At 44.9% G+C, this 14854-nt stretch overlaps 1 protein-coding gene across 2 annotated transcripts in view; it reads right to left on the bottom strand.

Annotated features, from left to right (window-relative positions):
• Positions 1–12804, bottom strand: part of evi5l (ecotropic viral integration site 5 like) — a 217920-nt gene extending 205116 nt beyond the window's left edge. Inside the window, exon 1 of one of the 2 annotated variants that reach the window (XM_039770457.1) lies at positions 12521–12804. The gene's annotated coding sequence lies outside the window, so the exon portion shown is untranslated. The remainder of the gene's footprint in view (positions 1–12520) is intronic. The other variant, XM_039770456.1, reaches the window with a different exon arrangement.
• Between the last annotated feature and the right edge of the window lie 2050 nt (positions 12805–14854).

Genomic DNA, 14854 nt, shown 5'->3' with positions numbered 1-14854 from the left:
GATATCACGGCCACGTCCTCTTCACGCTCTCCCACTAGAGCTGAACACGATCAGATACAGTGCCAATCTTGCGTAACTTCAAGGCCATCGAGGACTGTTTGCATGTGTCGTCAAAAATCGCGCAGAAGAAGAACAACTTCCGGTTTAAGACAACGATAATGCGTCTGTTTTGTTGTTTTTGAGCTATTACACTTTCATTATTTGAATCACAAATAAATCCAGAAAACTAATTTTAAGTTTATAACTGCTATTTGTTACCATAGAATTAAAAAATAGCTTATTTTCCCTAATTTTATTCTTTAATCAAAAATTAAAATCTAAAATTTTCGTTTTTGCTTCTAAAATGAAATTTCAAATACCAAAAAGTACACGGACCACTGATGTAGCAGTTCTTTTTATGAACGCAATTGTTGTTACTTACTGCGAAATAAATAAAGGGCGCTTTCCCGGTCCGTGTACTTTTTGGTAATTGAAATTTCATTTTAGAAGCAAAAACGAAAACAAAAATGAAAGGAATTTTCAGATTTAGATTTTGATTAAAGAATAAAATGAGGAAAATAAGGTATTTTAATTCTTTATTAACAAATAACAGTCATAAACTTAAAATTACACACTGGATTTGTTTGTGATTCAAATAATGAAAGTGTAATAACTGAACAAACAAAACAGACGCTTTGTCTGAAACCGAGGTACTTGTGCCACGTGCGAACAGTCCTCCTCACAACACATCGATCGACGGCCTTCAAGTTACACTGGCTGGCATCAGCAGAGGATGGACCATCACGTTGTTTTCCAGAACAGTAAAAGAGTGACACTCCGCGACGAGGACTTGACTGCAGAAAAACTGAGTCGCATCTTTCCGGTAAAAATACAAGCTGTGCAGACTTTGCTTCATTGATGTAGCAGTTCTTTTATGAACGTTATTGTTGTTACTTACTGTGAAACAGGTAACATTTGGTGATTTCATTTACTAACACTAAGTCTGGAAATTTTTATAGGGCTAGCAATTTAAATACGTTCAAATGTGTGAATGGTTGCTCATTGACAAGTGTAACACATGTTAAGAAAACTTTCTGTAAATCACGTTGCTCTCCTAACGTGTTACACTTGTGCACGCTGTTAATACTCGAAACGTTTACTACCATTCAAATTGCTAGCACTCTAAAAATTGCCAGACTTAGTGTTAGTAAATGAAATCACCAAATGTTAGCTGTTTCACAGTAAGTAACAACAATAACGTTTATAAAAGAGCTGCTACGTCAATGTAGCAAAGTCTGCAAAGCTTGTATTTTTACCTGAAAGATGCGACTCAGTGTCCTCGTCCTGGAGTGTCACTCTTTTACTGTTCTGAAAAACAACGTAACGGTCCATCCTCTGCTGATGCCATGCAGTGTAACTTCAAGGCCGTAGATCGATGTCTTGTGAGGAATACGTTGGGAGGTTCGCACGTGTCTTCAAAAATTGCACAGAAGAAGTACCTCCGGCTTCAGACAACGAAAATGCGTCTGTTTTGTTGTTTTTCAGCTATAACACTTTCATTATTTGAATCACAAACAAATCCAGAAAAGTATGTGTAATTTTAAGTTTATGACTGCTATTTGTTACCACAGAATTAAAAAATACCTTATTTTCCCTCAGTTTATTCTTTAATCAAAAATCTAAATCTGAAAATTCCTTTCATTTTCGTTTTTTCGTTTTTGCTTCTAAAATGAAATTTCAAATACCAAAAAGTACACGGACCTTTCTCGTTCTCGTCCCTTGCATTTTTCTTTTCTGATGTGCGAAAGAACAAAAGGAAAAGAAGTAATTGTTTTGCGCTTTTCGTTTTTCCCTTTTGAGATGAAAATCGAATAAGCGTCTCTTTTTCTTTTTTTAAATGATATTTTCTGAAAGGAAATTTCAAACACCATTAAGTACACGGACCCACAAGTCAACTCCAACGATTCATTTTTCTCCATTTATTACTCCACTTTCTTTACCGTAAAGGCTAATAATATTCTGGTCTTCGCTCTCTCTCTGATAAAGTCTGCCTTACTGCTCTCAGTTTACAATACGTTTGTAGCAAAACAAATAAAAAATGAGCAATGCCAGCTAACTCCAGGGTTCCCAGGTCCTGGACATATTTGCAGCCCAGTGACGGCCGACAGCCTGCCTAATGAATGACGCTGTTGACGAGCCTTGGAGGTGACACACAAGGTCCATCACAGGACACACTTGTCACACCAGCACAACACCCACCGACCCTTCAGTTCATCCATTTCCGGAATCTACTTAGTCCAGGTTTAAGGGCATGCGTTGTAGCTGAATCTTGGCAGCTTTGAGTGCAAGCCTTGCATTCCATTACAGGGCACGTTAACTGGCACACCGACTCTCATGCCTCCATTAAATCAACTTTTAACTGAACCCACTTCATGGAATTTTAGAGTAGCTGTGACTCAGGAAAAAAATCCAGGCAATGATGCCAATAGAGTGAATGGGGTATGCATACCCTTAGGTTGGACTACACTAGTAAATGGAGATTGACGAATGCATATAGGTAAATGAGTGCCCCCCTTTAGCTGATTGGTGTGCCATTTAAACTTGGTTCCAGTCTTGCCCCCGATGAAGCCAATAAGACCCAACAGTTGGACTACGAGAGTATATGAAGATGGCCTGTAATGGACTGGTGATCCATGCACCATACATTGCCTGCATTTCTCCCCTGAGTCACAGCTACGCTAAAACTCCATTAAGTGGGTTCAGTAAAAAGCTGAATTCATGGAGGCATGAGGGTAGGAATGACAGTTAACGTGCCCTGCCCTGCCCTGCCCTGTGTTGGTGCCAGGCTTGCACCCAAAGCTGCCAAGATCCTGCTGCAACTACAAGTCAAGTCAAGTCAAGTTGGAGAGCATGCACTGATACAGCACATTGCCGCACCCACTGCACGACGAAGCAACTCAGGATCCCGGTTGGCAACCCCCCCCCCAGGTAGACACATGGTCCAGTCCCACCCTCCGGTCCAGCCACTCGGGTCCCCAGCAATGAGGATCTTACGAGCCGGATCACCCTCGGGGAAACGCGCCACATGGCCGTAGTGCCGTAACTGACGATCCCTCACAATGCAGGTCATGTGCCTCATTTGGGACTCCGTGAGCAACACAAAGTCAAACCAACGCTACCCAAGGATTTTCCGGAGAGACACCAAAGGAGTCCAGTCTTCGTCTCAGGTCACTGGATAGCGTTCCATGTCTCACAGCCATATAGCAAGACAGGAAGCACCAGGACTCTAAAGACTTGGACCTTCGTCTTTTTGCAGATATCGAGAGCGCCACACTCCCCTTTCCAGCGACCTCATGACCCCCCATGCTCTCCCAATCCGTCTACCGACTTCACAGGAAGAGTCACCAGAGTCACATGAATGTCACTCCTGAGATAAGTAAACCTCTCAATGACGAGGTCGACACTCTCTCCGCAGACAGACACACTGCTGACGGCCGTGCCCAAGAGGTCATTAAAGGCTTCATAATGGCTGCAACTACCCATGGCCAAAGACCTGGACTAATTTGATTCAGTAAATGAATGAGCTGAAGGGTCAGTGGGTATTGTGCTGGTGTGACAAGTGTGTCCTGTGATGGACCCTGTGTGTCACCTACAAGGCTGATTAGATGAGTTCCAGCTGCTTGTGACACTGTGGTTAAAAAAAAAAAAAAATGGAAGAATGAGCCAAGTTATTATATTGTGCATATATTGTATTATGGGCGGCACGGTGGCGCAGTGGGAAGACCTGTGGGTTCGCTTCCCGGGTCCTCCCTGGGTGGAGTTTGCATGTTCTCCCCGTGTCTGCGTGGGTTTCCTCCCACAGTCCAAAGACATGCAGGTTAGGTGGAGTGGCGATCCTAAATTGTCCCTATTGTGTGCTTGGTGAGTGGGTGTGTGCCCTGCGGTGGGATTTGTTTCCAGCTTTGCGCCCTGTGCTGGCTGGGATTGGCTCCAGCAGACCCCCGTGACCCTGTAGTTAGGACATAGAGGGTTGGATACTTGAAGGATGGATATATTGTGTTATATAAATATGTACACTTTGTTAGGTCCACCTCATGGTTACTGCAAATTCACTTCTCCTCCAGTCACGTGGCTGCACACACCATCAAGGGGTTTATCTGTTAGAATGGCCAAGCCACATGGTCACAGTGGCTTTGTGATGATTGTAAGACCCAGGAAATGTGGTTACAGAAGCTAAAAAAAAACCAGCTCTCCTCCTGGGATCTTCACGCACTTCAGTCTGTTTGAGTTTTCAAAGATCAACAAAAACACGCAGTGAGTGTCAGTGCTCTTCTTAAGTGAGGTCAGAGGACAGCAGCCAAAGTTGTTGAAGCTAACAGAGAGGCCACACATCCTCAAATAATGGAGGTGGCAGTGAAGGAACGTCTCAGACGGTACAACGCACTGGACCTTGAAGCAGTTGGGCTACTGCAGTAGAAGGCCACTCCTATCACGTCAACATCAAAACTGGACAGGTGATGAGTGGCAAGATGCCATCTGGTCTGAAGAATCTTGATTTCTGCTGTGACACGCGGATGGAAAGGGTCAAAATTTGCTACAAACAGTGTGGATCCCTACACCCTCATGTCGACGGTGCCAACTGAGAGTGGTAGTGCGATGGCATGAGGCTTGGCACACACTACACACCTAAGCACCGCTGCCTGAACTATTTGTCCACGCTCTCCCCTTTCCTCAAATGCCACAACGCAAAGGTCCCTTTGGTTTACTTCTGTGGCCTGCACCATCCCGAGATTGAGCGCCATTGGGAGGAAGAGGAACGGGAGAAAAAATGTGCAGGAACAGAGTGATGCTGTTCAGCTGGCGTGGAGCAAACGTCCTCTGAAAAGTTTCCAGAATCCTGTGGAATCTTCAGGAGAGGCAAAAATTGGGTCCTACCCACAACTAAATAGACATTAATTATACACTCACCTAAAGGATTATTAGGACCACCATACTAATACGGTGTTTGACCCCCTTTCGCCTTCAGAACTGCCTTAATTCTACGTGGCATTGATTCAACAAGGTGCTGAAAGCATTCTTTAGAAATGTTGGCCCATATTGATAGGATAGCATCTTGCAGTTGATGGAGATTTGTGGGATGCACATCCAGGGCACCAAGCTCCCGTTCCACCACATCCCAAAGATGCTCTACTGGGTTGAGATCTGGTGACTGTGGGGGCCATTTTAGTACAGTGAACTCATTGTCATGTTCAAGAAACCAATTTGAAATGATTCGAGCTTTGTGACATGGTGCATTATCCTGCTGGAAGTAGCCATCAGAGGATGAGTACATGGTGGTCATGAAGGGATGGACATGGTCAGAAACAATGCTCAGGTAGCCCGTGGCATTTAAACGATACCCAATTGGCACTAAGGGGCCTAAAGTGTGCCAAGAAAACATCCCCCACACCATTACACCACCACCACCAGCCTGCACAGTGGTAACAAGGCATGATGGATCCATGTTCTCATTCTGTTTACACCAAATTCTGACTCTACCATTTGAATGTCTCAACAGAAATCGAGACTCATCAGACCAGGCCACATTTTTCCAGTCTCCAACTGTCCAATTTTGGTGAGCAAATTGTAGCCTCTTGTTCCTATTTGTAGTGGAGATGAGTGGTACCCGGTGGGGTCTTCTGCTGTTGTAGCCCATCCGCCTCAAGGTTGTGCGTGTTGTGGCTTCACAAATGCTTTGCTGCATACCTCGGTTGTAACGAGTGGTTATTTCAGTCAAAGTTGCTCTTCTATCAGCTTGAATCAGTCGGCCCATTCATTCTCCTCTGACCTCTAGCATCAACAAGGCATTTTCGCCCACAGGACTGCCGCATACTGGATGTTTTTCCCTTTTCACACCATTCTTTGTAAACCCTAGAAATGGTTGTGCGTGAAAATCCCAGTAACTGAGCAGATTGTGAAATACTCAGACCGGCCCCAACAGCCATGCCACGCTCCAAATTGCTTAAATCACCTTTCTTTGCCATTCTGACATTCAGTTTGGAGTTGAGGAGATTGTCTTGACCAGGACCACACCCCTAAATGCATTGAAGCAACTGCCATGTGATTGGTTGATTAGATAATTGCATTAATGAACAGGTGTTCCTAATAGAAGAGTATACAGGGTGAGCCAAAATGAAGTAGCACATGTCTGAAGGTCACTGAGCGAGCTTGGGTTGGGTTGGGTTGGGTTGGGGTGGGTTGAGTTGAGTTGGGATGGGGTGGGGGGGTCCATTGATTGGCGATCCCTTGTAGTTTTTAGTCGGCCACATGCCTTGATCCGATGCACACCATGCTTTCGCTGTCGACGTTTTCTTCAAAAACAATGAATCCATCATCTCTACACAACGCGCCTTCCAACGCACTTCAGCATTCCTCCTAACGGTGACGTCCCAAATTGGAAAACAATTCTTCAGCGGGTGGCTAAATATAGACAGACGGGTACAACATTGAACAGAAAATCTCCAGCCCGTCCTCGGACTGTACAAACCAACAGCTGAAAACATCCAAGCTGTAAAGGTGTCCATTTTGCAGTCTCCTAGACGTTCAGCTCGCTTCTGCCTTCAGCATTTCCACCACGTCTTTGATTTTGCACGAGGTCCTTCATTTCCGTCCATACAAAATGACGGCAGTGCAGAACTCACTGAGAGAGACGGGGAGAGCCGTAGAGAGTTGTGTGCCAACATTCTGCAAACCGTTCATCGAGATGCCATCGTCATGTGACGTCAGCGACGTGGCACATTTCCATTCGAATGGTGCCGCAAATAAGCAAAACTCTCGCTATTGGGCTGAAACCAACCCTGGTGAACTTCATCAGAGACCCCCAAACAGCGAGCACACATGTAACAGTTTGGTGCCCCGTTACATTTTTGGCCCTTACTTTTTTTTTTTTTTGAGGCGGAGGGCGTCACTTCAGAACGTCCCATTGAAATGTGAGAGAACTGGAAGAAGTGGATGTGATGGACGCCTGGTGTCAACAGGATGGAGCGACAGCTCATATGGCCTGCGCGGAGATCCATGCGAGTTTTGCGGGAGATGTTTCCGGGGGAGCTGATCTCCCTGTGCTGGGATGTCGGGTGGCCTTCATGTTGGCCTGATCTCGCTCCGTGTGATTTCTATCTCAAGTCAAAGGGACCTCAAAACCCTGAAGCCCTCAAGGACGCTATTCACCACGAAATGGCTGACCGAGTCATGCGAGCATTCAGAAATGGTCTTAAAGAGCGTATCGCTAATGATGGCCACCACCATGAAGACCTCATTTTTAAAACACAGTGGAAAAAAATCTATTCTGTATCCCCTTTCTTGTGTCGCAAAGAAATTTATTTTATCTTGTAGCATTTTTGCAGAATAAATGTTTGAAATGTGGTACTTCCTTTTGGCTCACCCTGTATAAATATAATGCTGTATATTATATATGGTACATACAGTCATATGAAAAAGTTTGGGAGCCCCTCTCAGCCTGCATAAAAATTTACTCTCCTTTCAAAAAAAAAGATCACAGTGGTATGTCTTTCATTCCCTAGAAACATCGGAGTACTGCGGTGTTTTCCGAACAAAGATTTTTAGTAAATGAAAATGAAATCAAATGTGAAAAACTGGCTGTGCAAAAATGTGGGTCCCTTTGTCATTGTGCTGATTTGAATGGCTGTCACTGCTCAATGCTGATTACTTGGTTGGATGAGCTCGTTAAGCCTTGAACGTCATAGACAGGAGTGTCCAATCATGAGTGGTCAAAGGTATTTAAGGTGGTCAATTGCAAGATGTACTTCCTTCCCTTTGACTCTCCTCTGAAGAGTGACAGACAGCATGAGATCCTCAAAGCAACTCTCCAAAGATCTGAAAACAGATTGTTGAGTCTCCTGGTTTAGGGGAAGGCTACAAAAAGCCATCTCAGAGGTTTAAACTGTCAGTTTCAACTGTAAGGAATGGAATCAGGAAATGGAAGGCCACAGGCACAGTTGATGTTAAACCCAGCTGGTCTGGCAGGCCTGAAAAATACAGGAGCGGCATATGGAGAGGCAGGATTGTGAGAATAGTTACAGACAACCCACAGATCACCTCCAAAGACCTGCAAGAACATCTCGCTGCAGATGGTGTATCTGTACATCGTTCTACAATTCAGCGCAATTTGCACAAAGAACATCTGTATGGCAGGGTGAAGAGAAAGAAGCCCTTTCTGCACTCACGCCACAAACAGAGTCGCTTGTTGTATGCCAATGCTCATATAGATAGTGTGGAGGACTGCCGGCTTCGTGCTCCGGCCCTCACCCCCAGGCCGCCAGGAGGAGCTCTCCCGACAGCAGGATCGTGCACCGAGTTCCAGCAGGGCCTCATGGACTATGTAGTGTTTATACACAGCCCTGCTGGATACCTTGGGAGTCACTGTGGGGGGCTCGTGGGCTCTTATGTGCCCTATAACCCGGGAGTACGTCACGGTCACGTGACAGGAAGGAACGACGTGCTCCCAGGTTGAAGAAAAGGACTGTTTACCCTGACCCGGAAGGAACAAGGGACTGTGGTCTGATTGGACAGGAACACCTCCGGGTCAGGGGCTATAAAAGGACGATGGGCCAGTCCAGACACTGAGCTGAGCTTGGAGGTAGGAGGGCGAAGTGTCTGGGCGAGGAGGAAGAGTATTGTTTGTGATTTGTGTGAGGAGTGTGGAGAGTGCTTTGTGCACATTGTTACAAATTAATAAAGAGTCTGAGACTTTTACCTGGTGTCTAGCGTGGAACCGGAGGGTTCAAGGGAGCACAAGCGCCCCCTACTGCCACGATAGATAGATAGATAGATAGATAGATAGATAGATAGATAGATAGATAGATAGATAGATAGATAGATACTTTATTAATCCCAAGGGGAAATTCACATAATCCAGCAGCAGTATACTGATACAAAAAACAATATTAAATTAAAGAGTAATACAAATGCTGGTAAAAGCAGACAATAACTGAAAAATTTTAGCATTTACTCCCCCTGGTAGAACTAAAGAGTCGCATAGTGTAGGGGAGGAACGATCTCCTCAGTCTGTCAGTTTAGCAGGACGGTGACAAAAGTCTGTCACTGAAGCTACTCCTCTGTCTGGAGATGACACTGTTAAGTGGATGCAGTGGATTCTCCATGATTGACAGGAGCCTGCTTAATGCCCGTCGCTCTGCCACAGATGTCAAACTGTCCAGCTTTATTCCTACAATACAGCCTGCCTTCTTATCAAATTTAGACAAGCCAGATTCATTTTGGAACAAAGTGCTTTGGACCGAGGAGACAAAAATGGAGTTATTTGGTCAGAACAAAAAGCGCTTTGCATGGCGGAAGAAGAACACCGCATTCCAAGAAAAACACCTGCTACCTCCTGTCAAATTTGGTGGAGGTCCCATCATGCTGTGGGGCTGTGTGGCCAATTCAGGGACTGGGGCCCTTGTTAAAGTCGAGGGTCGGTTGAATTCAACCCGATATCAACAGATTCTTCGGGATAATGTTCAAGCATCAGTCACAAAGTTGAAGTTACTTAAGCAGGGGTTGGATATTCCAACAAGACAAGGACCCAAAACACAGTTGGAAATCTACAATGGCATTCATGCAGAGGGAGAAGTACAATGTTCTGGAATGGCCGTCACAGTCCCCTGACTTGAATATCATCAAAAATCTATGGGATGATTTGAAGCAGGCTGTTCATGCTGGGCAGCCATCAAATTGAACTGAACTGGAGAGATTTTGTATGAGGAAGGTCAGAAATACCTCCATCCAGAATCCAGACACTCATCAAAGGCTATAGGAGGACAGCGTCTGGAGACCAAAAGGAGGCTCAACTAAGTATTGATGTCATATCTCTGTTGGATGTCCAAATTTATGCGCCTGTCTAATTTTGTTATGATGCATATTGCATATTTTCTATTAAACCAATAAACTTAATGTCACTGCTGAAATCCGACTGTGTCCATAAGGCATGTCGTGTATTAAAGGAAGTTGCTACTTTGAAAGTTCAGCCAATGAGGAACAAAAATCCAGAGAATTAAGAGGGGTTCCCAAACTTTTTCATATTACTGTATTCATTCAAGGTAATAAAGAGTGACAAGTACTGTTATACTATGCTTAACGGGAACACTTTTGGAAAGCAAATAACTTATTTTAGACATTACATTTACACACTCAATACACAAACAGTAATAGGAACATTCAAGCTCAATGTATCAGAAATATCCAAGTCATGACTACACATTAAAACAATTATGACAAGAACAGGCCATTCAGGCCGACCAGCTGGTCCATCCTATTGTCCATTTTGCCCAAAGTAACCACAAGGTCCCTGAAGTGTTCCTCTCCACCACACAACGTGGCCATTTCATCCATGCGTCTGTAGTTCTTTGCATGAAGAGAAACGCTCTAACATTTGTGCACAATATGCAACCTTAAGATTGGCTTCCGCGTGTTCTTGATGCCAATAGGTATTTGAAAGTAACAGCTGGCATCCAACGCTTTCATCATTTTCAGCACTTCAATCAGGTCCCCCCCCTCGTTTGCCTAAAATGAAGGTTCAACTCCTTTCCTCATAGCTCATAGACCTCTCAGACCCCGCCAGTCGCTCTTTACTGGACTTTCTCCAGCGCTGCTATGTCTTTTTTTTTTGGCAATATGGAGACCAAAGCTGTATATAGTACAAAACTCCAGGTGAGGCCTCCTTAAGTGTGTTATGTGATTTATGTATAACGCCCCACGACTTGTACCCCACATCCCGGGGGCGCTTCTATAAGAGATGCCCCTTCGGTCTCAGCCTTTAAATCCCGGCTGAAGACTCACTACTTCAGTTTAGTACACCCTGACTTGAGCTGCTGATTTACTGTACAAACTGCATCTCTGTTGTCAGTCATTAGCACGAAAACATAAGTAACATGATAGTTAGAATTGGATACTAACCCTCACCTATTCTGTTTCTCTTCTTGGTACTCAAATGTGGCACTTGGTGCCACGGCCCACCTGCCAAGTTGTTTTGCCTGCCTGTGGTAAAGTCATCCCTGATGGAGGATCGCAGGAATTGTGGGAAAGAGGGGTCCTTTCATCGGATTGGCTGGCCCAACACTGTTTTAGCCGTGGAATGGCCAAATGGGGGAGGCAGCTTGATGGATGAGGTCTCCAGGACTCTAAAAATATCCAAACCTTATTATGTGATAAATTCTGCTCCGTACTTCTAAAATTTTTAATTTTATGCTGTATTGTGGATTTCTTCTGTTCTGTGTATTGTATTGACCCCCTTCTTTTCACACCAACTGCACTCCCAACCTACCTGGAAAGGGGTCTCTCTTTGAATTTACTTTCCCGAGGTTTCTTCCATTTTCCCTACAAGGTTTTTTTGGGAGTTTTTCCTTGTCTTCTTAGAGAGTCAAGGCTGGGGGCTGTCAAGAGGCAGTGCCTGTTAAAGCCCATTGCGGCACTTCCTGTGTGATTATGGGCTATACAAAAATAAACTGTATTGTATTGTACTGTATATAACTTAATATCCATTAGGCTTCTTTACTCTGTCTGGATATGGAGGGCACAATGACTCCCAAGGTCCTTCTCATAAGGGGGGCTTTGAAGATTTGTGCATTCAAAGCTAATACTTTTATGTGTAAACCTGTGTTAGGATATAGCGGGTTGCATGAAGACATGCAGGTTAGGTGCATTGGCGATTCTAAATTGTCCCTAGAGTGTGCTTGGTGCGTGTGCCCTGTGGTGGGCTGGCACCCTACCCAGATGTTTGTTTCCTGCCTTTCGCCCTGTGTTGGCTGGGATTGGCTCCAGCAGACCCCGTGACCCTGTACTTAGGATATAGCAGGTTGAATAACGGATGGATAATGACAGACTGACTTTACAATCACATATCAGTTCATCTGCAAGTCCCTCTGTAACAATCTGGCTGTTTCTCCATTATCTGCCCTTCCACCTTGGCAGGTATCACATGGAAACTTAGCAATATACACGTATTGAAAATCGAGTGCATGACATAATATATATTTTTGGAGATTCTTTTTTTTTTATATATATATATATCAATGACTTCTTCTCTTGCTTCACTACTGTACGTTTTGAACCTTCTCCCACCCTGTACACGCCCACTTTGTCAAACGTCTGGCTCCGAGTCCACGCGTGAACACGAGCCCCGTTTGTCCGTCGCGGCTTTTCTCTTCCTTCCTTCCTTCCTTCCTTCCTTCTTTCTTTTCTTCCTTCCCGCGCCCCCACCTCCGTCTCGCTCTGCTTTGCAGATGTGCTGCTATGCCGAGAGACGCTGGGAGGGGGTGATGCTAATTCTCAAACAAGTCTCCCTTTTTTTTCCCACCCTTTGTATTTTTGTCGAGCTGCAGCAACATGGTTCAACACCTGCATGCGCCTCGCCGCTTTATGACGGGCACGGCGGCCCCGCAAGCAAAAAGTCGGCGACGAGACATCACAAATCACAAGTGCAAATGCAATGAAAGATGAGGAGGAGAAAAAAGACAGAGAGAGAGAGAGAATTCAAGCGGCGACCCACCTGCACCGGGACTCCGGCACCATGGCTGCAAACACTTGACAGTTCCCTAGAAACACTCCCGCAGTCTCCTTCAGCCAGTAGATGACATGGCCGACGTCAAGAAAAAGGATTCGCACTACGCTTTGCTGGTGTATTGAAGATTTCGAAGAAGTAAAACGGTTCTCCTTGCTAATTGTCACTCCGCTAGACAGAAAAAAATCACACACTCCCGTCAGCTGTCAGTATGCGCGAGCTTCCTCCAGGAGACCCGGGTGCACCGCCCACCTCCAGCCTTCCAGCCAGTCACAGTACGCCAGAAGCTTTCAGACTCCGCCTTTAACTTTAGATAGAGAGAAAATGATAGCCCTACCCCACTTTGAGTGACAGCCGCTCTTTTCAATAGAAACGCTACTTCTTGTTATTGACATTATTTATGACCCAATTGAAGGACGAGGAGCGGGACGAGCGAGCGAAGGGCGTTTCTAAGTTTCGAGTGAATGTTTTGATTCCGCCCTTTGCGGTTAGGCCGCCAATCAACGAGCACGATCTTATTTGAGTGGCGTTTATTTTGCGGCAAGTCACGGCGAAGGATATGGCTTGATGTGTAGCCAATGAGAGGAGATTTTCATTCCGCCAAGAGGTCATTGTAATAAATAAATGACAATGGCCGATGACTTCTTCTTATAAAAATGATGAGCAATGGAACAGGAAACTGTTTTTTTTTAAATTTTTAATAAAAAGCGTTTTAGCATGCTGTCCAGTTATGGGGAGCTTATATATATATGTGTGTGTGTGTCTGTGTGTGTGTGTAGATCGATAGATATAACGTAATAGTGCGTCCCCTTGAAGAGGTATCCGTTTTGAAATTAAAGCAATATCTTTCCATTTGATTTACTGTCGCAGGAGTGATCCTAAATGTGAGCTATTTTTATATAAGTGATGCCAAGTTAGGTGAAGAATTCATCCATGCATGAAATCAGACATAGGAAATATAACCTAACCTGACAAGATGTGAAAAGGCGTAGATATCTGGAAGGAAGACACGCACTGGCTCAATAGACAATTGGTCTTTCTGTTATCAGATCTGTTTTGGTCTTGGGGCTGGTGCCCTCCTGCCAGTATTAGACACGACAATCAGCGCAAGGTCTTTTCAATTTAGAGTTGCAGATTATCCTAAAATGTATTTGGGATCTGTTAGGAAAACCAGAGTACCAAATATAAGACCAACATAGCTTCCAGGTGGGTATGCAAACTTCACACAAACAATGGCTATGACTTTATTGTGAGGTACAGTGTAAACGTTTATACATTCTTACAATGTAATCAACACATAAAAGTGCTGGTCAAAGTTATTTTCATAATTGTAAAAATGAATAAATAAAAAATTGTAAAATCAAGTACTGCATAAAATAACATATACTATAATAAAATGACTGCGGTGGGCAGGCACCCTGCCCGGGGTTTGTTTCCTGCCTTGCGCCCTGTGTTGGCTGGGATTGGCTCCAGCAGACCCCCGTGACACTGTAGTTAGGATATAGCAGGTTAGATAATGGATGGATGGATAATAAAATGAATAAAGAAGATGTGATGGGCAAAGAGTCACTCAATGACAAAACAAACACGGGTGGCACGGTGTGGGACAGTCTAGAGCAGGGGTGCCCACAATTTTTCAGATGGTGAGCTACTTTTAAAATGACCAGGCCGAAATGATCTACCTACATTAAAAATTATATATATATATATATATTGTAACAAAGGCACTATATAGGCACCTGACCCAACACAGATAGACACGGAGGCACGTATAAAAAGTACAAATACTTTTATTTTTCTTCAGCTGTGGGACACGTCTTCCCCGTGCCACACAGCTCAAACACAGTCCCAAAGCACCAACACTAAATCACAACACACTCTTCTTCCTCTACCACCACTCCTCCACAAGCGTAGTCCTCCTCCTCCCGACCATGGCTCCTCGAGTGGTGGTGGCTGGCCCTTTTTATAATCCACCTGGAAGTGTTCCAGGTGCTTGACCACCTGGTCCTAATTGCACCTCCGGGTGGGGCTGAAGATTCGTCCAGCCAGGCTGCTGTGTCCATGCAGCTCCCCCTAGCGGCCATCCGAGCCCCCAACCAGGCTGTGGAGGACTCCATCTCCCATGGAGCCCTGCGGGTGGTTGGAGAATCACCGTCAGCCATGGAGGCTGCCACCAAGCGTCCCGGGGGAGGTACTGGACTGCCCATGGTGGCTACCCTGGAAGATAAGCAGCAGGGGCATCCCTGCCAGGCATGGGACCCGGCTGTCCTTCACTATATATATATATATATATTATTCGAAGTCTGAATCACAATCTGATTG

This window comes from Polypterus senegalus, chromosome 12 (genome assembly GCF_016835505.1).
Source record: "Polypterus senegalus isolate Bchr_013 chromosome 12, ASM1683550v1, whole genome shotgun sequence".
Classification (NCBI taxonomy): Eukaryota; Metazoa; Chordata; class Cladistia; order Polypteriformes; family Polypteridae; genus Polypterus; species Polypterus senegalus.
The sequence above is the reverse complement of the archived record's forward strand: the minus strand, read 5'-3'. Positions and strand labels throughout refer to the sequence as shown.